At 42.8% G+C, this 25,595-nt stretch overlaps 1 protein-coding gene across 1 annotated transcript in view; it reads right to left on the reverse strand.

Annotated features, from left to right (window-relative positions):
- kcnh5b (potassium voltage-gated channel, subfamily H (eag-related), member 5b) overlaps positions 1–25,595 on the reverse strand; it is a 72,676-nt gene that overhangs the window by 22,906 nt on the left and 24,175 nt on the right. The window lies entirely within an intron of this gene.

The raw sequence follows: 25,595 nt of genomic DNA on the forward strand, positions 1-25,595 counted from the left end.
GGTAAAGGTTTAGTTAGGGTCAGGGTCAGGGTCATTGTGAAAAACTATATGCTATGTGCTGACATGTAGCACTAACCCCTTGGCCCTCAAATTAGCATGATGTAATCAACCCAACTGGACCTGGGGTACAAAAACGGATTCATTTCCATCTCGGCGAATGTCATCTGAATTAAGCTAAACAAAGTTGTTCTATGAGTGGAGCTAAATAGGACAAAAGTAGGCAGAATTGCAGTTTTCCCACTAGCCAGCCAAAACGTATAAAACACAATACAATGCCTCGTAAAAACAGAATGCTGCTGTAGTTTAGGTTCCATATCTCACTTCACACTAACATTCTGTTATATCCCAATCTAACAGCTTGTTCAGCGTTTTCTCTTCTGACATAAGTGACACGTTCTCCAAAGTGCCTTTGTACTGTCTCTGTAATAACAAATTTCCCAGAGAAAGGACGCAGAATTAATTGGCTGAGAAAACAAGCAGACAACAAATAAAAGGATTTTGCTTATATGGTAAAGACGGAAAAACCTTCAGTAGACCGGAGCATGTTTATTGTGCTACTGTATCCACTTTATTTTTGTAAACATTGAGGAATGGGTGGTAGGCAGGGGAGTCTCCACAAGGCAACAACAAAACAACATCCATAGATAGTGTAATGTTTACAAACATGAATCTCAATACACTGCTTTTATCAGGTGAAGTATTGCAGCAACATAAAAGCACATAAAAGGCGAAAACAGTCAGCGGAGGAGCTGTACTGTCCCATCATCGCTTCCCCTCGGCCCCTCCCCTCTCCTCTCTTCTCCCTTCCTCCCACAGCCTCAAAGGCCTCCCCGGAGACCCCAGCTAAGCTCATATGTAAATGAGGAGCAAATAACTATCCACGTTAAAGGCTCACCTATAGGGCAATCAGATGAAAAGATAACAGCATGGGTCGTAAAAAGCAGTAACACATGATGATGAATGATTACTGCTGGTAAGCACCTGTTTAATACAGATCAGCCTTATTAAGTCATGTATAGGGAGCAGTCATGCATGAACGTGAGAAATGGTGGGTAGTGTACCCCTGGGCCTAGGGTATGTATGCCCCTACTGTTTAATCTTTTGTTTTATATGTAATGTAAGTGCCTTAATGTGTTTTGACACTAGGAAGAGTAGCTGCTGCCTTGGCAACAGATGGGGATCCCTAATAAATACAAATACAAAATAGGAGCAACATTAGATTGAGGAGAAGAAGAGTTAATAGATTGAATACAATAATTATTCTGGGACAAAGTGTGCAGTTAATCAAATTGATAGCAAATTGCCACCATGATCTTGATCATTCGATTAAGATTCAAAGCTCCTGTAGCTCCTGTAGAGTCCAGAGAGGTTTTCATCCTGAGACATTGACTATCCAAGCCAATAAGTCAAGCTAATAGTGATGGAGTACCCTGTTAACCGGGTAACATGCTTCTTCTCCCTTGGGAGGGTTTAATGCATTTGTTTCCCCCTAGTTTCCCTACTCCAAGACAGCAGGCTGCATTATAATATTATACCTGAGCGCTAAATTAGCCTTATGCTAACCCAAACCCCCACAGTCAGACTTGGCGCTAGGTTAATGCTTACCCAAACCCCCACAGCCCTAAGTGCTAGGCTAATGCTTACCCAAAACCCACAGCCAGCCTTAATGCTAGGCTAATGCTTACCCCAAAAATTATGGAATTAACAACCTATGTTTATTTTTTTATTTTGGGCTATGGCAGTCAATTGCAAATTAATCTTATCTCACCACCACTAATGAGATGGGTGTGCTTGATGCATGTCGCGTCGGAGATTCTCAAAGTCAGGGGGCCTGGTCAACAGTGCACAGCTCATCTTTGTGACTCTGAACTTACAATGGCTAGCCCCAAGTCGTTATATATTTTTCTTGTGCTTTATGCTATTTGCCTCATGACTCCTGCATGCTTTGTTGACTATGAACTTACTTGTTTACACAACCAGACTGTTTGTTCCCACACTCGGGACTCTGACTCTATTGGTTACACGGACTCTTGGTCTCCCATCCTATTCCAACCACCTCTCGCGGGCTTTGTAGTCATGTTACCTGATGAAATTGCTATACAATATGATCTTGTTGCCATCTAATGCACATTCAAATGTCATAAATAAACATTGCAGAGCTCTCCCTGTCCTCAGCCGTGGCCTGAGTGTATTACTGCCGATGATATCTGGAAATGTGCATGTACACCCTAGCCTATCTACTGTTGCTAGCCACAATTCTGACTTGTGCTCTGATATCTGCTTCACTGATTTATGCTCTCATAAAAGCCTGGGTTTTCTGCCGTTTAACACTAGAAGCTTATTACCTAAAATTGATCAAATGTGTGGGTTCACAGCTCCAATCCAAATGTGTTAGTCATTACTGAGACGTGGTTAAGAAAGAGTGTTTTGAACACTGATGTTAACCTTTCTGGTTATGACCTTTTTCGGCAAGACAGATCTTTCAAAGGTGGTGGAGTGGCAATCTTTACCAAGGAACACCTTCGGTGCTCGGTTGTCTCCACCAAGTCTGTCCCCAAACAATTTAATATGCTGTTTTTGTAAGCATTAAACTTTCAAATAGCTCCTTGTTGATTTTTTTATATATTTTTTTAATTTAACCTTTATTTAACTAGGCAGGTCAGTTAAGAACAAATTCTTAGTTATAATGACAGCCTACCCCTGCCAAACCCGGGCGTGTGTGCCGCCCTATGGGACTCCCAATCACGGCCGGATGTGATACAGCCTGATACAGCCTGGATTGTTGGATCAGGATTCCTATTTGACTCAGCCATGCCTCCTTGCCCTTCCAACATTTCCTCATCTCCCACCCCTTTTAATGCAACTAGCCCCGATGCTCCTCCCTCTTTTTCCCCTGCCCCGCTACAAAGTTTCTCCCTGCAGGCAGTCACTGAGTCCGAGGTGCTAAAGGAGCTGCTTAAACTTGACCCCCCAAAAACATCTGGGTCAGATGGTTTAGACCCTTTCTTCTTTAACCTGTTTGGTATAGGGGGCAGTATTGAGAATTTTGGAAAAAATATGTTCCCATTTTTAACTGCCTCCTACACCAACTCAGAAGCTAGAATATGCATATTATTGTTCAGGTTTGGATAGAAAACACTCTGAATTTTCTAAAACTGTTTGAATGGTGTCTGTGAGTATAACAGAACTCCTATGGCAGGCAAAAACCTGACAAGGTTTCAAGCAGGAAGTACCCTGTCTGACAAGGAGTCGTGCGTCTTACCTCTTTTTATTGAAAAGTAAGGATCTTAGCTGTAACGTGACAATTCCCAGGGCTCCAATAGGCTCTCAGAGCCCGCGAAATAACTGAAGGTTTACGAGGGAACCTCAGGTTGAAACATATTATCGCCTTTTGTAAGTGGATGCTCGGAGGACCTTTCAATGATGCGCGTGCATGAGTCGCTTCTGAGGAGAAATTTTATTCGGCTGTTTAGGCTCAATGCATACTCCCGGTCGGAATATTATCACTTCTCTACGACATAAATGGCATAAAAATTGGTTTTAAACAGCGGTTGACATGCTTCGAAGTACGGTAATGGAATATTTAGACATTTTTGACACGCCAATGCGCCATGCGCGACACCGCGAAGAAGCATTCTAGAACTCACGAACAAAACGTCGCTGTTTGGATATAACGATGGATTATTTGGGACCAAACCAACATTTGTTATTGAAGTAGAAGTCCTGGCAGTGTATTCTGATGAAGAACAAGCAAGGTAAGAACATCTTTCTTATAGGAAATGTGATTTTGGTGGATGCTGACCTGGGTGGGTATCTAAATAGCTAGCCCTGTAATGCCGGGCTATGTACTTAGATTATTGCAAAATGTGCTTCATCCGAAAAGCTATTTTAAAATCGGACATATCGAGTGCATAGAGGGGTAATGTATCTATAATTCTTAAAATAATTGTTATGCTTTTTGTGAACGTTTATCGTGAGTAATTTAGCAAACTGTTAGTAAATTCACCGGAAGTTTGCGGTGGTTATGCTTTTTCTGAACGTCACATGCTAATGTAAAAAGCTGGTTTTTGATATAAATATGAACTTGATTGAACAGACATGCATGTATTGTATAACACAATGTCCTAGGTGTGTCATCTGATGAAGATTATAAAAGGTTAGTGCTGCATTTAGCTGTGGTTTGGGTTTATGTGACATGATATGCTAGCTTGAAAAATGGGTGTCTGATTTTTTCTGGCTGGGTACTCTGCTAACATAATCTAATGTTTTGCTTTTGTTGTAAAGCCTTTTTGAAATCGGACAGTGGGGTTAGATTAACGAGATTCTTGTCTTTAAATAGCTGTGAAATAGTCATATGTTTGAGAAATTGAAGTTATAGCATTTCTAACGATTCAAAAATCGCGCCACTGGATTTCAGTGGCTGTTACGTAGGTGGGACGAGTTCGTCCCACATGTACCAGAGAGGTTAAGGTTGCTGCCCCTATCATTGCCAAGCCTATCTCTGACCTTTTTAACCTGTCTCTCCTTTCTAGGGATGTTCCCATTGCTTGGAAGGCAGCCACGGCGGTGCATCCTTTATTTAAAGGAGGAGATCAAGCTGATCCTAACTGTTATAGGGCAATTTTTATTTTGCCCTGTTTATCAAAAGTGTTGTAAAAACTTTTCAATAATCAATCGACTGGCTTTCTTGATATCTACAGTATTCTCTCTGGTATGCAATCTGGTTTCCGCTCAGGTTATGGATGTGTCACTGCAACCTTAAAGGTCCTAAATGATGTCACCATTTCCCTTGATTCTAAGCAATGTTGTGCTGCTATTTTTATTGACTTGGCCAAAGATTTTCTTACGGTAGACCATTTCATTCTTGTGGGCCGGCTAAGGAGTATTGGTGTCTCCTTAGCCAGTACGGGGGAAAAAATTTATGAAATGTATGCATTCACTACTGTAAGTCGCTCTGGATAAGAGCGTCTGCTAAATGACTAAAATGTAAATGTAAAATGTAATGTAAATGTCTCTGAGGGGTCTTTGGCCTGGTTTGCTAACAACCTCTCTCAAAGAGTGCAGTGTGTAAAGTCAGAACATCTGCTGTCTCAGCCAGTGCCTGTCACCAAGGGAATACCCCAAGGCTCGATCCTAGGCCCCATGCTCTTCTCAATTTACATCAACAACATAGCTCAGGCAGTAGGAAGCTCTCTCATCCATTTATATGCAGATGATACAGTCTTAAACTCAGCTGACCCCTCCCCGGATGTTGTGTTAAACGCTCTACAACAAAGCTTTCTTAGTGTCCAATAAGCTTTCTCTGCCCTTAACCTTGTTCTGAACACCTCCAAAACAAAGGTCATGTGGTTTGGTAAGAAGAATGCCCCTCTCCCCTCCGGTGTAATAACTACCTCTGAGGGTTTAGCGCTTGAGGTAGTCACCTCAAGGCTGTTTCTGACTGTTCTACCACAGATGCCGGGAGCTGACATTGTCATTGTCCATGTGGGGTCAAACGACATCAGGAGGGCTAACTCGGAACATTTGAAAATGGATTTAAAAGTACTGATTTTAGCATTAAAAGACTCCAAAAAACGGCCAATAATTTCAGGTCCAGTACCATCGTTGGGCTGCGGGTGTGAAAGATTCAGCAGACTGCTGGCATTACACATCTGGCTAAAAGACTACTGTAGCTCTGCTGGAGTCACTTTTATTGATAACTTTGACACCTTCTGGAAACAGAAGATGCTCTACAGGAATGACGTAGTCCATCCAAATCATCTTGGCTCCTGGACTCTGTCCACGCATTTCAAGGCTGCGTTGAAACAATGACTGGTAAATGATCCAAGACCAGCTCAGTTACCATTGTGACAATGAGTCATCATAATACTGCATCAAATGTACATGATCATAGGGGCATTGGCAAACACAATGTAAGTCATTTCATTTATGTACCCCTAATTGTACCGAATACATCTGTTTATCCTACAGCTTTGTAAGCCGTAATCATGAGCCTATAAACCAGAGTTACACTGTTAGCACTGAGGCGGTGTGCAATAGTAGGAAGACCCCTTTATGCAGCTCACCCTGCACTATCAGCTCCAATGTAAATAGCATGAGTAAGTCTACCTCTGATAGACTTACTCCCTGTAGCTCAGTTGGTTGAGCATGGTGTTTGCAACGCCAGGGTTGTGGGTTCGATTCCCACGGGGGACCAGCACAGAAAAAAAATGTATGAAACGAAATGTATGCATTCACTACTGTAAGTCGCTCTGGATAAGAGCGTCTGCTAAATGACTAAAATGTAAATGTAAAATAAGCTTCCCAGTAAAGCATTAAAAACAATCAAGCAACCCAGAAAAGTGCTAAAAAAAATAGCCCATATTAACATATGCAGCCTAAGAAACAAGGTCATGAAGTCAATAACTTGCTTGTAACAGTCAGAATATGAACATCATCTATCTCTGAAACTCACTTAGATAATACCTTTGATGATACAGTGGTAGAAATACATGGTTATAACATCTACCGAAAAGACAGAAATGTCAACAGAGGTGGTGTTGCAGTCTATATTCAGAACTACATTCCTGTAAAGCGTAGAGACAATCTAATGTTAAATACTGTTGAAGTAATATGGCTACAGGTTCATCTGCCTCACCTAAAGGCCATTCTTGTGGGAAGCTGCTATAGACCACCAAGTGCTAACAGTCAGTATCTGGATAATATGTGTGAAATGCTTGATAATGTGTGTGATATCAACAGAGAAGTATATTTTATGGGTGATTTAAATATTGACTGGCTATCATCAAGCTGCCCACTCAGGAAAAAACTTCAAACTGTGTCTTCAACCTGGATCAGGTTGTCAGTCAACCTACCAGGGTAGTTACAAACAGCACAGGAATAAAATCATCAACATGTATTGATCACAGTTTTACTAACGCTACAGATATTTGCTTTAAAGCAGTATCCAAATCCATAGGTTATAGTGATCACAATATAATAGCCATATCTAGAGAAACCAAAGTTCCAAAGGCCGGGCCTAATATACTGTATAAGAGGCCATACAATAAGTTTTGTAGTGATTCATATGTTGATGATGTGAAGAATATTTGCTGGTCTGTGGTGTGTAATGAGGAGCAACCAGATGCTGCACTTGACGCATTTATGAAACTACTTATTCCAGTTACTAATAAGCATGTACCCATTAAGAAAATTACTGTAAAAACTGTTGAATCCCCTTGGATTTCTGAGGAATTAAAAAACTGTATGGTTGAGAGGGATAAGGCGAAAGGTATGGCAATTAAATCTGGCAGCCCAACTGATTGGCAAACGTACTGCAAATTAAGAAATCATGTGACTAAACTAAATAAAAATAAACTACACTATGAAACAAAGACAAATTATATAAAGAATGATAGTAAAACGTTTTGGGGCACCTTAAATGAAATTTTGGGAAAAAACGCCAACTCGGCTCCATTTATTGAATCAGATGGCTCATTCATCACAAAGCAAACAACTTTAATGACTTTTTCATTGGCAAGACTTTTTCATAAGCAAACTTAGGGATGACATGCCAGCAACAAACGCTGACCCAACACATCCAAGTATATCGGACCAAATTATGAATGACAAGAATTGTACTTTTGAATTCCGTAAAGTCAGTGTGGAAGAGGTGAAAAAATTATTGTCTATCAACAATGACAAGCCACCAGGGTCTGACGATCTAGATGGAAAATTACTGAGGATAATAGCAGACGATATTGCCACTCCTATTTGCCACATCTTTAATTTAAGCCTAATAGAGAGTGTGTGCCCTCATGCCTGGAGGGAAGCTAAAGTCATTCGGCTACCCAAGAATGGTAAAGCCCCCTTTACTGGCTCAAATAGCCAATCAATCAGCCTGTTACCAACCCTTAGTAAACTTCTGGAAAAAATGGTGTTTGACCAGATACAATGCTATTTTACAGTAAACAAATTGACAACAGAATTTCAGCATGCTTATAGGGAAGGACACTCAACAAGCACAGCACTTACACAAATGACTGATGAATGGCTGAGAGAAATTGATGATAAAATGATTGTGGGGGCTGTCTTGTTAGACTTCAGTGCAGCTTTTGACATTATTGATCATAGTCTGCTGCTGGAAGAACTTGTGTGTATGGCTTTACACCCCCTGCTATAATGTGGATAAAGAGTTACTTGTCTAACAGAACACAGAGGGTGTTCTTTAATGGAAGCCTATCAAATATAATCCAGTTAGAATCAGGAATTCCCCAGGGTAGCTGTTTAGGCACCTTGCTTTTTTAGATTTTTACTAACGACATGCCACTGACTTTGAGTAAAGCCAGAGTTTCTATGTATGAGGATGACTCAACGCTATACACGTCAGCTACTACAGTGACTGAAATGACTGCAACACTCAACAAAGAGCTGCAGTTAGTTTCAGAGTGGGTGGCAAGGAATAAGTTAGCCCTAAATATTTCTAAAACTAAAAGCATTGTATTTGGAACAAAACACTCACTAAACCCTAAACCTCAACTAAATCTTGTAATAAATAATGTGGAAATTGAGCAAGTTGAGATGACAAAACTGCTTGGAGTAACACTAGATTGTAAACTGTCATGGTCAAAACATATTGATGCAGTAGCAGCTAAGATGGGGAGAAGTCTGTCTATAATAAAGCGATGCTCTGCCTTCTTAACAACACTATCAACAAGGCAGGTCCTACAGGCCCTAGTTTTGTTGCACCTTGACTACTGTTCAGTCGTGTGGTCAGGTGCCACAAATTACTTAGGAAATTTGCAATTGACTCAAAACAGGGCAGCACGGCTGGCCCTTGGATGTACACATAGACATTAATAGAATGCATGTCAATCTCTCCTGGCTCAAAGTGGAGGAGAGATTGACTATATCACTATTTATATTTATGAGAGGTATTGATATGTTGAATGCACCGAGCCGTCTGTCTAAACTACTGGCACACAGCTCGGACACCCATGCATACCACACAAGACATGCCACAAGAGGTTTCTTCACAGTCCCCAAGTCCAGAACAGACTATGGGAGGCACATAGTACTACATAGAGCCATGACTACATGGAACTCTATTCCAGATCAAGTAACTGACGCTAGCAGTAATATTAGACTTAAAAAACAAATAAAAAAAACAGATTATGGAACAGTGGGGACTGTGAAGCAAACATTGGCACAGACACATGCATACACACACACACACGATAACATAAGCGCTATACATACACATGGATTTAGTACTGTAGATATGTGGTAGTGGTGGAGTATGGGCCTGAGGGCACACAGTGGGTTGTGAAATCTGTGAATGTATTGTAATGTTTTAAAATGGTATAAACTGCCTTAATTTTGCTGGACCCAAGGAAGAGTAGCTGCTGCATTGGCTAATGGTGATCAATAATACATACAAATACCTCATACAAGTACTTGGGAGTATGGCTAGATGGTTCACTGTTCTTCTCTGAGCACATATCAAAGCTGCAGGTTAAAGTTAAATCTATTATTGGTTTCCTCTATCGTAACCACTCCTCTTTCATCCCAGCTGCCAAACTAACCCTGATTCAGATGACCATCCTACCCATGTTAGATTACGGAGACGTCATTTATAGATCGTCAGGTAAGGGTGCTCTCGAGCGGCTAGATGTTCTTTACCATTCGGCCATCAGATTTGCCACCAATTCTCCTTATAGGACACATCACTGCACTCTATACTCCTCTGTAAACTGGTCATCTTTGTATACTCGTCACAAGACCCACTGGTTGATGCCAATTTATAAAACCCTCTTAGGCCTCACTCCCCCCTATCTGAGATACCTACTGCAGCCCTCATCCTCCACATACAACACCCGTTCTGCCAGTCTCATTCTGTTAAAGTTCCCCAAAGCACACACATCCCTGGGTCGCTCCTCTTTACAGTTCGCTGCAGCTGGCGATTGGAACGAGCTGCAAAAAACACTCAAACTGGACACTTTTATCTCCATCTCTTCATTCAAAGACTTAATGGACACTCATGGGCACTCTTACAGACAATTGTGGCTGCTTCGCATTATGTATTGTTGTCTCTACCTTCTTTCCCTTTTGGGCTCCCGAGTGGTGCAGCGGTTTAAGGCACTGCATCTCAGTGCTATAGGCGTCACTACAGACACCCTAGTTCAAATCCAGGCTATATCACAACCGGCCGTGATTGGGAGTCCCATAGGTCGGCGAACAATTGGCCCAGCGTCGTCCGGGTTTGGCCGGTGTAGGCCGTCATCGTTAATAAGAATTTGTTCTTAACTGACTTGCCTGACTTGCCTAGTTAAATAATGGTTAAATAAAAATAACATCTCTGCTATCACACCCAACCTGGATCTATATTTGGTTTTAAGGTAGACGAGAGCACTGAATCCAGCTTCACACATATATTGTATGAGCTGACGAAGGGTATCGTTGGTTTTATTGTGCTTTCAAGACAACTGAGACCTTGGAAAAGTAGGAGGTCAAATCATGACATCAGTGATCTTCAGTTTGGAAAGTCAGAGTCCTAGAAAGAGACCTGAGTTCCCGAGTTGGAATTTCGAGTTGGATGACCGTTCAAAACTATTTTCCCCAGTCTTTGCTAAATCTTCTTCAGAGTTCCCAGTTACTTTAAACGCACTAAAGTCGGAAGTCAGAGACTTCCGAGTTCCCAGTTGTTGTGAACGTAGCATTAATGCTCAGAGGGAGATGGCAGGGTTTTCCCTTTGAGTCAGGAACCAAAACTCCTCCATAGTGACCCGTGAATACAATTGGTCACATGACAGCTCGATCAGCTGTTCGATTTCACTCACCGGCATGTCAACTGAGCAAGAATCACAGTCAAACAGATTGGGAAGAAGGTCCCAAAGGAAGGGGGCATGGCTAGCTTTTGAAAGACTCTCTCTCCAATAAGAATTCTTTCCTCTGAATCCACTGATTGTCACTCATCTGTAGAATGTTTTTGTATTTCCCCTGCATGCTTGCGTTCAGTTTGTTCAGTTTCTCTCATATGTCTGTTACATAAGTAAGGAGGCACAAAGTCAACCAAGTCTTTTTTTCTTTACATCCATTGTGAATGACAACAGTTCCTCTCTCAATGCAAAAACAAATCTTGCCAACAATCCCCCTCGATCACCACCAAGCCTCGGTGTGAAATAGAACATTGTCATGCTCTGATCTCATATCTCCAAATAGTTTTGCGAACAGGTGTGTGCACAGTAGATGTGGTTTGATGTAGTTTACAATCAAAGTTACCTGCTGCAGTGTCTGTACTCAGCTCTTTTGCCACCAATTGCTATTGTTGTATCATACAATGCATCCATATTGCAGGAGACATATTAAAAACAAGACTGCAGAGGCCTGCCTGCCGTCCAGCCATAGATGGAGCCCCATCTGTGCAAAAGCCCACCATTCGATCCCATGGAATCTGTTTTTCATCAATTTAGCCACTCAGCACACTGAACATCCCCTGTGCCGTTTCATGCTCTGGAATCGTGAGACAGAACAATATGTCCATGTGAATAACATCCCCCGACATATAGAGCGAACATAAGTCAATGCATGGGCATCTCGGCCTTCACAGCTAACATTGATTTGGAGAGCATAAGCTGGGGAGTTTTTGAGTCGTTCAGTCAGAGTTTCCTCATGATTGCTAGCAAAAGCACAAATTCTTCGTTTATCAGTTTTATTTGACAAAGGTATTGATGTGAGTTTCTGTGCCTCTGCCTCCTCACCATATCAATTGCGTCCGGTAATATCAAAGTCTCTACAATAGTGTGTGGTTTCATAGCGTAGGGGCCTAGCCATTCACCGTGGGAATGATTGAAGTGCAACGGTCAAGTGCAGCCTTTTCCCATGATCTAAGGGCACTCACTGGTTGAATTAAATCTTTGAAATTTGAGTAATTTTCGATTAAATTTTTAAGGTTAACCACATTACAATAATTTTGAGATACAAAGACAATATTATAATATATTTGTTAACCTTTATTTAACTAGGCAAGTCAATTAAGAACATATTCTTATTTACAATGACGGCCTACCCCGGCCAAGCCCGGCCTACACTGGGCCAATTGTGCGCCGCCTTATATACAGTACCAGTCAAAAGTTTGGACACACCAACTCATTCAAGAGTTTTCTTTATTTTTTTTATTTTTTACATTGTAGAATAATAGTGAAGACATCAAAACTATGAAATAACAAATATGGAATCATGTAGTAACCAAGTGTTAAACAAATCGAAATATATTTTAGATTCTTCAAAGTAGCCCCCCTTTGCCTTGTTGACAGCTTTGCACACTCTTGGCATTCTCTCAACCAGCTTCATGAGGTAGTCACCTGGAATGCATTTCAGTTAACATGTGTGCCTTTTTAAAAGTTTAATTTCTGTAATTTCTTTCCTTCTTAATGTGTTTGAGACAATTCAAATAAGCAAAGAGAAATGACAGTCCATTACTTTAAGACATGAAGGTCAGTCAACGTGGAAAATTTCAATAACTTTGAAAGCTTCTTCAAGTGCAGTCGAAAAACCATCAAGCTCTATGAAGAAACTGGCTCTGGGATATGTTCCGCATAGCGTCGAACAACAACATGGATGAATACACTGATTCGGTGAGCGAGTTTATTAGCAAGTGCATCGGTGATGTTGTACCCACAGTGTCTGTTAAAACATTCCCCAACCAGAAACCGTGGATTGATGGCAGCATTCGCGAAAAACTGAAAGCGCGAACCACTGCTTTTAATCAGGGCAAGGTGAGCGGAAACATGACCAAATACAAACAGTGTAGCTATTCCCGCCGCAAGGCAATCAAACCAGCTAAGCGTCAGTATAGAGACAAAGTAGAGTGGCAATTCAACGGCTCAGACACGAGAGGTATGTGGCAGGGTCTACAGTCAATCACGGACTACAAAAGAGAATCCAGCCCCATCGCGGACCACGATGTCTTGCTCCCAGACAGACTAAACAACTTCTTTGCTCGCTTTGAGGACAATACAGTGCCACTGACACGGCCCGCAACCTAAACCTGCGGGCTCTCCTTCACTGAAGCCAACGTGAGTAAAACATTTAAACGTGTTAACCCTCGCAAGGCTGCTGGCCCAGACGGCATCCCCAGCCGCATCCTCAGAGCATGCGCAGACCAGCTGGCTGGTGTGTTTACGGATATAGTCAATCAATCCCTATCCCAGTCTGCTGTTCCCTCATGCTTCAAGAGGGCCACCATTGTTCCTGTTCCAAAGAAAGCTAAGGTAACTGAGTTAAATGACTACCGCCCCGTAGCACTCACTTCCGTCATCATGAAGTGCTTTGAGAGATTAGTCAAGGACCATATCACCTCCACCCTACCTGACACCCTAAACCCACTCCAATTTGCTTACCGCCCCAATAGGTCCACAGATGACGCAATCGCAATCACACTGCACACTGCCCTAACCCATCTGGACAAGAGGAATACCTATGTAAGAATGCTGTTCATCGACTACAGCTCAGCATTTAATACTATAGTACCCCCAAACTCGTCATTAAGCTCGAGACCCTGGGTCTCGACCCCGCCCTGTGCAACTGGGTCCTGGACTTCCTGACGGGCCGCCCCCAGGTGGTGAGGGTAGGTAACAACATCTCCACCTCGCTGATCCTCAACACTGGGGCCCCACAAGGGTGCGTTCTCAGCCCTCTCCTGTACTCCCTGTTCACCCACGACTGTGTGGCCATGCACGCCTCCAACTCAATCATGAAGTTTGCAGACAACACTACAGTGGTAGGCTTGATTACCAACAACGACGAGACGGCTTACAGGGAGGTGGTGAGGGCCCTCAGAGTGTGGTGTCAGGAAAATAACCTCACACTCAATGTCAACAAAACAAAGGAGATGATCGTGGATTTCAGGAAACAGCAGAGGGAGCAGCCCCCTATCCACATCGACGGGACAGTAGTGGAGAAGGTGGAAAGTTTTAAGTTCCTCGGCGTACACATCACGGACAAACTGAAATGGTCCAGCCACACAGACAGCGTGGTGAAGAAGGCGCAATAGCGCCTCTTCAACCTCAGGAGGCTGAAGAAATTTGGCTTGTCACCAAAAACACTAACAAACATTTACAGATGCACAATCGAGCGCATCCTGTCGGGCTGAATCACCGCCTGGTACGGCAACTGCTCCGCCCATAACCGCAAGGCTCTCCAGAGGGTAGTGAGGTCTGCACAACGCATCACCGGGGGCAAACTACCTGCCCTCCAGGACACCTACACCACCCGATGTCACAGGAAGGCCAAAAAGATCATCAAGGACAACAACCACCTGAGCCACTGCCTGTTCACCCCACTATCATCCAGAAGGCGAGGTCAGTACAGGTGCATCAAAGCGGGGACCGAGAGACTGAAAAACAGCTTCTATCTCAAGGCCATCAGACTGTTAAACAGCCATCACTAACATTGAGTGGCTGCTGCCAACATACTGACTCAACTCTATTCACTTTAATAATTGAAACATTGATGTAATAAATGTATCACTTGCCACTTTATATAATGTTTACATACCCTACATAACTCATCTCATATGTATATACTGCACTCTATACGATCTACTGCATCTTGATGTAATAAATGTATCACTAGCCACTTTAAACCATGGCACTTTTTATAATGTTTACATACCCTACATTACTCATCTCATATGTATATACTGTACTCTATACCATCTACTGCATCTTGCCTATGCCGTTCGGCCATCACTCATTCATATATTTTTATGTACATATTCTTATGAATTCCTTTACACTTGTGTGTTTATAAGGTAGTTGTTGTGAAATTGTTAGGTTAGATTACTTGTTAGATATTACTGCATGGTTGGAACTAGAAGCACAAGCATTATACTACACTCGCATTAACATCTGCTAACCATGTGTATGTGACAAATAAAATTTGATTTGAATTGAATTTAAACTGGCTCTCATGAGGACTGCCACGGGAAAGGAAGACCCAGAGTTACCTCTGCTGCAGAGGATAAGTTCATTAGAGTTAACAGCCTCAGAAATTGCAGCCCAAATAAATGCTTCACAGAGTTCAAGTAACAGACACATCTCAACATCAACTGTTCAGAGGAGACTGCGTTAATCAGGCCTTCATGGTTGAATTGCTGCAAAGAAACCACTATAAAGGACAACAATAAGAAGAAGAGACTTGCTTGGGCCAAGAAACTCGAGCAATGGACATTAGACTGGTGGAAATCTTTTCTTTGGTCTGATGAGTCCAAATTTGATATTTTTGGTTCTAACCACCATGTCTTTGTGAGACACAGAGTAGGTGAACGGATGATCTCCGCATGTGTGGTTCCCACCGTGAAGCATGGAGGAGGAGGTGTGATGGTGTGGGGATGCTTTGCTGGTAACACTGTCTGTGATTTATTTAGAATTCAAGGCACACTTAACCAACATGGGTACCACAGCATTCTGCAGCGATACGCCATCCCATCTGGTTTGCACTTAGTGTGACTATCATTTGTTTTTTTAACAGGACAATGAACCAACATTTCTCCAGGCTGTGGATGGGCTATTTGACCAAGAAGGAGAGTGATGTCGTGCTGGATCAGATGACCTGGCCTCCACAATCACCTGACCTCAACCCAATTAAGATGGTTTGGGATGAGTTTGCCCACCAGACTGTTGGAAAAGCATTCCGGGTGAAGCTGGTTGAGAGAATGACAAGTGTGCAAAGCTGTCATCAAGGCAAAGACTGGCTACTTTGAAGAATCTAAAAAATATTTTGATTTGTGTAACACTTTTTTGGTTACTAAATGATTCCATATTTGTTTTGATTTATTCACCATTATTCTACAATGTAGAAAATAGTAAAAAAAATTAAAAAGCCTTGAATGAGCAGGTGTCTAAACTTTTGACTGGTACTATATATATATATATATATTTATACTGCTCCAAAAAATAAAGGGAACACTTAAACGACACAATGTAACTCCAAGTCAATCACACTTCTGTGAAATCAAACTGTCCACTTAGGAAGCAACACTGATTGACAATAAATTTCACATGCTGTTGTGCAAATGGAATAGACAACAGGTGGAAATTATAGGCATTTAGCAAGACATAAATAAAGGAGTGGTTCTGCAGGTGGTGACCACAGACCACTTCTCAGTTCCTATGCTTCCTGGCTGATGTTTTGGTCACTTTTGAATGCTGGTGGTGTTTTCACTCTAGTGGTAGCATGAGACGGAGTCTACAACCCACGCAAGTGGCTCAGGTAGTGCAGCTCATCCAGGATGGCACATCAATGCGAGCTGTGGCAAGAAGGTTTGCTGTGTCTGTCAGCGTAGTGTCCAGAGCATGGAGGCGCTACCAGGAGACAGGCCAGTCCATCACGAGACGTGGAGGAGGCCGTAGGAGGGCAAGAACCCAGCAGCAGGACCGCTACCTCCGCCTTTGTGCAAGGAGGAGCAGGAGGAGCACTGCCAGAGCCCTGCTAAATGACCTCCAGCAGGCCACAAATGTACATGTGTCTGCTCAAACGGTCAGAAACAGACTCCATGAGGGTGGTATGAGGGCCCGACGTCCACAGGTGGAGGTTGTGCTTACAGCCCAACACCGTGCAGGACGTTTGGCATTTGCCAGAGAACACCAAGATGGCAAATTCGCCACTGACGCCCTGTGCTCTTCACAGATGAAAGCAGGTTCACACTGAGCACATGTGACAGACGTGACAGAGTCTGGAGACGCCGTGGAGAACGTTCTGCTGCCTGCAACATCCTCCAGCATGACCGGTTTGGCGGTGGGTCAGTCATGGTGTGGGGTGGCATTTCTTTGGGGGGGCGCACAGCCCTCCATGTGCTCGCCAGAGGTAGCCTGACTGCCATTAGGTACCGAGATGAGATCCTCAGACCCCTTGTGAGACCATATGCTGGTGCGGTTGGCCCTGGGTTCCTCCTAATGCAAGACAATGCTAGACCTCATGTGGCTGGAGTGTGTCAGCAGTTCCTGCAAGAGGAAGGCATTGATGCTATGGACTGGCCCGCCCGTTCCCCAGACCTGAATCCAATTGAGCACATCTGGGACATCATGTCTCGCTCCATCCACCAACGCCACGTTGCACCACAGACTGTCCAGGAGTTGGTGGATGCTTTAGTCCAGGTCTGGGAGGAGATCCCTCAGGAGACCATCCGCCACCTCATCAGGAGCATGCCCAGGCATTGTAGGGAGGTCATACAGGCACGTGGAGGCCACACACACTACTGAGCCTCATTTTGACTTGTTTTATGGACATTACATCAAAGTTGGATCAGCCTGTAGTGTGGTTTTCCACTTTAATTTTCAGTGTGACTCCAAATCCAGACCTCCATGGGTTGATAAATTGGATTTCCATTGATTATTTTTGTGTGATTTTGTTGTCAGCACATTCAACTACGTAAAGAAAAAAGTATTTAATAAGATTATTTAATTCATTCAGATCCAGGATGTGTTATTTTAGTGTTCCCTTTATTTTTTTGAGCAGTATATATATATATATATATATATATATATATATATATATATATATACACACACACACAGTGGCTTGCGAAGGTATTCACCCCCCTTTGCATTTTTCCTATTTTGTTGCCTGACAACCTGGAATTAAAATAGATTTTTGGGGGGTTTGTATCATGTGATTTACACAACATGCCTACCACTTTGAAGATGCAAAATATTTTTTTATTGTGAAAGAAACAAGAAATAACACAAAAAAACGGAAAACTTGAGCATGCATAACTATTCACCCCCGCCAAAGTCAATACTTTGTAATTTTATTTATTGAACCTTTATTTACCTAGGCAAGTCAGTTAAGAACAAATTCTTATTTACAATGACGGCCTACCCCAGCCAAACCCGGACGACGCTGTGCCAATTGCACGCCGAGCAATGGACTCCCAATCATGGACGGATGTGATACAGCTTGGATTCGAACCAGGGTGTCGGTAGTGATGCCTGTAGCACTGAGATGCAGTGCCTTAGACCACTGCGCCACTCGGGAGCCACCTTTTGCAGCAATTACAGCTGCAAGTCTCTTGGGGTATGTCTTTATAAGCTTGGCACATCTAGCCACTGGGATTTTTGCCCATTCTTCAAGGCAAAACTGCTCCAGCTCCTTCAAGTTGGATGAGTTCCACTGGTGTACAGCAATCTTTAGACAAACTGTTTTCCCTCAAGAATTTCCCTTTATTTAGCACCTTCAATTCTGACCAGTTTCCCAGTCCCTGCCAATGAAAAACATCCCCACAAAATGATGCTGCCACCACCATGCTTCACTGTGGGGATGGTATTCTCGGTGTGATGAGAGGTGTTGGGTTTGCGCCAGACAGTGTTTTTCTTGATGGACAGAAAGCTCAATTTTAGTCTAATCTGCCCAGAGTACCTTCTTCCATATGTTTGGGGAGTCTCCCACATGCCTTTTGGCGAACACCAAACGTTCTTTCTTTAAGCAATGGCTTTTTTCTGGCCACTCTTCCGTAAAGCCAAGCTCTGTGGAGTGTACAGCTTAAAGTGGTCCTATGGACAGATACTCCAATCTTCGCTGTGGAGCTTTGCAGCTCCTTCAGGGTTATCTTTGGTCTCTTAGTTGCCTCTCTGATTAATGCCCTCCTTGCCTGGTCCATGAGTTTTGGTGGGCGGCCCTCTCTTGTTAGGTTTGTTGTGGTGCCATATTCTTTCCATTTTTTAATAATGGATTTAATGGTGCTCCGTGGGATGTTCGAAATTTCAGATTTTTTTTATAACCCAACCCTGATCTGTACTTCTCCACAACTTTGTCCCTGACCTGTTTGGAGAGCTCCTTCGTCTTCATGGTGCCGCTTGCTTGGTGGTGCCCCTTGCTGAGGGGTGTTGCAGACTCTGGGGCCTTTCGGAACAGGTGTATATATACTGATATCATATGACAGATCATGTGACACTTCGATTGCACACAAGTGGACTTTATTTAACTAATTATGTGACTTCTGAAGGTAATTGGTTGCACCAGATCTTATTTAGGGGCTTCATAGCAAAGGGGGTGAATATATATGCATGCACCACTTTTCTGTTTAAAAATAATAATAATTAAATAGTTATTTTTTTCATTTCACTTCACCAATTTGAACTATTTTGTGTATGTCCATTACATGAAATCCAAATAAAAATCAACTTAAATTACAGGTTGTAATGCAACAAAATAGGAAAAATGCCAAGGGGGATGAATACTTTTGCAAGGCACTGTATATATATATATATATATATATATAGGATTTTTGAAATTCTCCTGTGACCCCATTTTCATATCATATTATCATATTCTCCCGTGACTCTCACACCACACATGGGGTTGCGATCCCTAGCTTGCGAACCGCTGTGCTTAGATAATCCTTATCCAAACCCCCACAGCCCTAAGTACTCGGCTAATGCTTACCCATACCCCCACAGCCAGCCATAGCGCAAGGCTAATGCTTACCCAAACCCCCACAGCCAGCCTTAGTACTAGGCTAATGCTAACCCAGAACCTCCACAGCCAGCTTGAGTGGGTGCTAATAATGCTCTCCTAAGCCTCCACAGTGCTGAGGGCGAGGCTCCCCTGGGCCTGTCAGATTGTTTTTGTTCATTGCAACATGCATGGTACATAAAAAAGGTCACGCTGGATTAGCCAGTGCTGGCGTGGCCCCTGCAGACAGGAAAAGTGCGTCTGAGTGCACTTTACTGGGGCTCTGTGCCAGCAGGTAGCAGCCCAGACTACAGGGGGCTGCCTGCCCCCTCCTCCTCTCCAAGCCCACTCCTCCCCTCCAAGACCTCAGGGAACCTCAGCAGTCATCAGCACACAGCAAAGAAGACTTGTGAACACATTACATCATGTACTTTCTAGCAGTTCTTGCTGCTAGGATGTGACTGTGTAGCCTTGTACACAAGCGGGATTCTGTGTGTAAAATATCTGGATGTCGATTCTTCTGTTGTGTTCTATGAAATCTTAAAGCATCCCCCTCACTATAGTGTACATCATGGGTCCCCAATTACATTCAGCTGTGGACTGATCATTTCTTGAGCAGATGGTCAGGGGGCTGGAACATAGTTATAAATAATTTGTACACTGCACATTGACTGCAAGATGTCCAAACATATATAGTATTTGACAAAAACATAATCATTTGAAACCTTGATTACATTTGGATACGATCACATATGTCTCTCTATTTATGTGTGGGAATACTTTAGGGCTGGGAATTACCAGGTTCTTCACGATACGATGTTAACATGATACTTAGGTGCCGATACCAAATGTTTGAGATTTTATTGCGGTTCGATGTTCCAAACATATCGCTCACCATATGTCTGCTGCAGAGGAACAAGAGAGATCCCTGAGAAGTGTTTTGATCAGTCATGGAAATAAATGTGATGAAAACAAATTGGCTCACTATTTAAAATGAAGATGGAGAACAAGCTATGAGCGAAAAATACTGGCGTTTTGGTGCAGGTACTGCCGAATAGTGCAAAACTAATATTGCAATCTATCGTCAAAACTAATATCCCGATATGTAACTGTATAGATTTTTCCGCCATTAGTACAATACATGGAAACGGATTTCCTAAATTAAAATCCCTTTGAGCTGATTTCCTGGTGATTTTAGTCTTTTAGGTGCAACAACGAACCCCCCCCCCCCCCCCCCCCCCCAAATCAATGTTGCTCTCTAAACTTGGGTGGACAGATAAATTAACACTTGGGGAACACTAGCGTACATCGAATAAAGCTCAACATATATCAAAGCACCTGCAGAAACTAAAGACATTTCAATGTGCAGCAAAGCACTTCATATTTTGCATAGCACCTGATTTAAAATCAACTATAAAGCCATAATGTTGAAAGGCAAAAACTGTCATCACAATGTAAACCTCCAGAGAAAAAAGGGCGAAAAAACAACCCTGACATAAAATCAAATTTCCTTATTATCTCTTCCTGTTTGACATCTCTTTGTCTTTCCCTGTCATTCTCTGTCTCACCTCTCACTCTCTAGCTCCTCTATTATATTTTCTATGTTCTCTCTCTCTACACTGCATGTTTCAGAGTGACGGTAGGTCTTGGGAACACACTACAATACACTGTGCACATTGGTCACAACACCCGGTACATTACCCTTTTCCCTCAATATGTGCTCACATCTTGACACAGAGACAAATCGTCAATTTGAGTTTTGTGGTTGTGCATTTGAATCCTATTGATTTCCTATCAGCCCCTCATGGCTGCTCCTGACCCTCTTCCTCTGTGAGCTAATAGACTTCACAGCCACATCCCAGCAGGAGGTCCCAGAAACTATCAGGTCCACTGGAGAAAACCCACAGAGGCACACAAACCTGAACTAACATACAGCAGGAGACATTCAGCTACTGTATCCTGACCAGACACCAATACAAGACATAGTTCACACCTTCACACCAGCTTCAAATAACAGCAGGGAACCAGTTCTCTTATTCTAGAAACCTGGGAACGTCATCCATCAATACAGAAAACATGTATTTTATATAACCTACAGTCAATGTTCCCTCTAAGCTGCGCACACAGCTCCCCTCAGACTACTGCTGCACAGATGCAATATCAGCCCGGGCAGAGAATCACGAGGTTGAACTTCACTCAACTTCTAGGGTTTCCCCTTTAGTTAACACTATCAACTGTTTCGCTCTGCTGTGGGAATTGTGCTCAAATCAACGCAATATGTCACTTTCAATGTAGCATACCGAAACAAAATAAACTATCCAAGACTTAGAATTGAAAACAAACTGTGCAATGGATTTTATTGTAGGCAGAGCACATTGGAGTAGGATTCTATTGCATTGACATGCACGACTCCGGCCTGTACTCTGAACAGACCGGTGCATCATAATCAATCAGAGCTGCAGTAGGCCTATATGCCAATAGCCATTGCCATATATGGATCTGTGCCATTCACTTTGAACTGGACTGTGTTTAGGCTACAGTATGAGTGGTCATGAGTAGATGTGCTTGTTTTGAGATCAAAGTGAGAGCTGCATGTAGCCACATGTGCACAATTGTTCATAATCTTTGCTAGTTAGTGAGTTATTAGCCCAGTTATAGCAACAATGGGGAGTGGTTGCTTCCAACAAGAGTACAAAATGTGTGCATTTCTAGCCATCTTTGAGAAGCGAGTCAGGTAAAGAGCCTTTTTATGTCTTTAAGGGGAAGTGTGGTATTTTGTGACAGTCTTGAATAAGCTAAGTAGCCAATAGGCAGAGCGTAGCATAATTTGTCTGATTCTCTGTAATAATGGTATGGGAATAATAATACATTTTATTTTGAAAAGTGGTTTCTTGCATCAAACACCACAACATTTTCAGTTACATCCTTGTCTGAAGGACAAGTGGATTATGTCAAGCCAAAACCTTCAGCGCAGCCAATGTGAGTAAAACATTTAAACATATTAACCCCTCGCAAGGCTGCTGGCCCAGACGGCATCCCTAGCCGTGTCCTCAAAGCATGCGCAGACCAGCTGGCTGGTGTGTTTACGGACATATTCAATCAATCCCTATCCCAGTCTGCTGTTCCCACATGCTTCAAGAGGGCCACCATTGTTCCTGTTCCCAAGAAAGCTAAGGTAACTGAACTAAATGACTATCGGCCCGTAGCACTCACTTCCGTCATCATGAAGTGCTTTGAGAGACTAGTCAAGGATCATATCACCTCCACCCTACCTGACATCTTAGACACACTCCAATTTGCTTACCGCCCCAATAGGTCCACAGACGACGCAATCGCAATCACACTGCCCTAACCCATCTGGACAAGAGGAATACCTATGTAAGAATGCTGTTCATCGACTACAGCTCAGCATTTAACACCATAGTACCCTCCAAACTCGTCATTAAGCTCGAGACCCTGGGTCTCGACCCCGCCCTGTGCAACTGGGTCCTGGACTTCCTGACGGGCCGCCAGGTGGTGAGGGTAGGTAACAACATCTTCACCCTGCTGATCCTCAACACTGGGGCCCCACAAGGGTGCATTCTCAGCCCTCTCCTGTACTCCTTGTTCACCCACGACTGCATGGCCATGCACGCCTCCAACTCAATCATGAAGTTTGCAGACAACACTACAGTGGTAGGCTTGATTGCCAACAATGACGAGACGGCCTACAGGGAGGAGGTGAGGGCACTCAGAGTGTGGTGTCAGGAAAATAACCTCACACTCAATGTCAACAAAACAAAGGAGATGATCGTGGACTTCAGGAAACAGCAGAGGGAGCACCCCCCTATCCACATCGATGGGACAGTAGTAGAGAAGGTGGAAAGTTTTAAGTTCCTCGGCGTACACATCACGGACAAACTGAAATGGTCCACCCACACAGACAGCGTGGTGAGAAGGCACAAAAGCCCCTCTTCAATCTCAGGAGGCTGAAGAAATTTGGCTTGTCACCAAAACACTCACAAACATTTACAGATTCACAATCGAGAGCATCCTGTCGGGCTGTATCACCGCCTGGTACGGTGACTGCTCTGCCCATAACTGGAAGGCTCTCCAGAGGGTAGTGAGGTCTGCACAATTCATCACCAGGGGCAAACTACCTGCCCTCCAGGACACCTACACCACCCGATGTCACAGGAAGGCCAAAAAGATCATCAAGGACAGCAACCTCCCGAGCCACTGCCTGTCCACCCCGCTATCATCCAGAAGGGGAGGTCAGTACAGGTGCATCAAAGCTGGGACCGAGAGACTGAAAAACAGCTTCTATCTCAAGGCCATCAGACTGTTAAACAGCCATCACTAACATTGAGTGGCTGCTGCCAACATACTGACACAAATCTCTAGCCACTTTAATAATATAAAAAATTGTCTGTAATAAATGTATCACTAGCCACTTTAAACAATGGCACTTTATATAGTGTTTACATACCCTACATTACTCATCTCATATGTATATACTGTACTCTATACCATCTACTGCATCTTGCCTATGCCGTTCGGCCATCGCTCATCCATATATTTATACGTACATATTCTTATTCATTCCTTTACACTTGTGTGTGTATAAGGTAGTTGTTGTGAAATTGTTAGATTACTTGTTAGATATTACTGCATGGTCGGAACTAGAAGCACAAGCATTTCGCTACACTCACATTAACATCTGCTAACCATGTGTATGTGACCAATAAAATTTGTTTTGATTTGAAGCCCTGCATGTTTTTTTCAAAAGTCTCATGGAATGTAGGCCTACATTGAACACCACACATTGGCTGCTACTGTAGGCTGAACGATGGAACAGCTATTTCCGTGTTAAAATGTTATGGGATGCATTTTCTCAAATGTTTTATGCTAGGCCACTCTGGTAGACCTACATTATGATAAAATAGCCACAGTAGCCTACTTGGCCACTGTTAAAACTGTAACTTAAAACGGGTTCAGCCTCAGTGTTCAGAGTAAACACGCTCCGGAAGATGCACAGAATGCTCACAATGTTCAAGTTTGTGCTCAGCAGACCTGAAATTTACTCAGTGCTGAACAAATTTGAGGGAACATTGCCTACAGTATATATAACCCATTTAAACATGTATTTTTTATAACCTACACAGCAAAGTACAGTATCATTGACCTGGATACACACAAACACACACTCACTCTCTCCTAAAACATGTGTTTTATGAGCTATACTAATGAAATGATGGTGATGGAGCACCTATCATTGAACTCTAGAAAAGCAGTAACACAGTCCATAAGTTTTTCTGTTTAAAATCCAATTATTTGTGTTCTATATGATTGGGTTGAAGGAGTATTGATAATTGCTTCTCCTGGAGGACTGAAAATCGTCTAGAGCTCATCAGGCAAAGTGGTTTTGACAGAAGGCCACATTTCTGGATTTCAGAGCCGACATAAGAAGCAACTGTTAGAAGTACAACTGACAAATACCTACAACTTAGACACTTCATAGAGGGCCAGAAGAAAGTCGATAAACTACATTTTAAAATGACTGAAGTTGAAAAACTAATATATGTGGAGGTTTAATCTCCACATATATTCTATTTTATTGAACAGAAGTGCCTCATCCTATGATGTGTTGAGACATGTTTGGGAGAGAGACATTGGACATGCATTCGGTGAGGAAGAACGGGCTTCTATCTGCAAAAGGGTCTACCCCAAATGCACCTCCGTAAGCATACAAGAGCTACATTTCATTTTTTTTCATAGAACCTACTTTACACCTGTCCGCCTTCACAGAATGTTTTCCAATGCATCACATTTCTGTTTCAAATGTAAACAGGATACTGGCACCTTCATGTGTGTGTTTTGGTACTGTAGCAGAATCCAGTCTTATTGGAATGATATTCACTTACACATCCAGAATATCTTGGGTAGATAATGAGCTTTTTCACCAAAGTTATATTTGCTCTGTTTTGATTGTAACGTCATGTTTGACCCTGACTCTGAACATCTGTTCAATACCCTTGTTCACTTAGCCAAAAAAATGCATTTTGTTATTATGGTCCAAACCTGAAGTACCATCTGCGAGAATGTGGCTTTCTCAAGCTTCCGCTATCCTACCTCTAGAGAAATGTACATTTGATTTACACCAGAGGTCTGATACATTTTTTGAA

Source organism: Salmo trutta, chromosome 33 (genome assembly GCF_901001165.1).
Source record: "Salmo trutta chromosome 33, fSalTru1.1, whole genome shotgun sequence".
Taxonomy (NCBI): Eukaryota; Metazoa; Chordata; class Actinopteri; order Salmoniformes; family Salmonidae; genus Salmo; species Salmo trutta.